Consider the following 639-nt stretch of genomic DNA (forward strand, 5'->3'; position numbering starts at 1 on the left):
CCAGCCCGGCCCAGCTTTAGCTAGGGCCTCCTTGCTCCGCCCACGCCAGATTTTACCTCGAGGAAACCTTGGAATCCAGCCGCTGGGACCAGAAGGAAGGAGGTAGGGAGACCTGTTCGGCCCTTATCAGTCATCTGAGGCGATGCTTTATCTACCAAACCACCTTCCTGGCGTCCGGAATCCTGCTCTAACTACAGTAAAACCCCGAAAGTTATGCAGTTGCGGGTCCCTCACCATCTGCTGTTTTCCTTTCTTTCTCCCAAATCCTTTCACCCCTCCACAAACAAGCGGTAAGAGTTCCTATCGGAAGTCCTCTGCCCACATCCTCCTCCATCCGCCATGCCTCTGCTTATCTAACCAGCAGAACTTGCAGAAAGGCTGTGTTCTGGACCTTCGCATCTCTAACTCAGAGATCTGCCTATTTCTGCCTCCTGAGTGCTGAGATTAATGGCGTGTGTCACCACCACCCGGCCATGCCTTATTTTTAATTGAAAAAAAAAAATCCCACATAATATATTCTGATCACAAGCTTCCTTTCCCCTACTCCTCCCGGATTATCCTCACCTCCCAACTATACACCTTTTCTTTCTCTCTCTTTAAAAAACAAAAAAAAAAAAAAAAAAGAAAAAAAAAAAAAAA

The sequence above is a fragment of the Alexandromys fortis genome, unplaced genomic scaffold (assembly GCF_014885135.2).
Source record: "Alexandromys fortis isolate MF-2015 unplaced genomic scaffold, M_Fortis_MF-2015_v1.1 scaffold_77, whole genome shotgun sequence".
Taxonomy (NCBI): domain Eukaryota; kingdom Metazoa; phylum Chordata; class Mammalia; order Rodentia; family Cricetidae; genus Alexandromys; species Alexandromys fortis.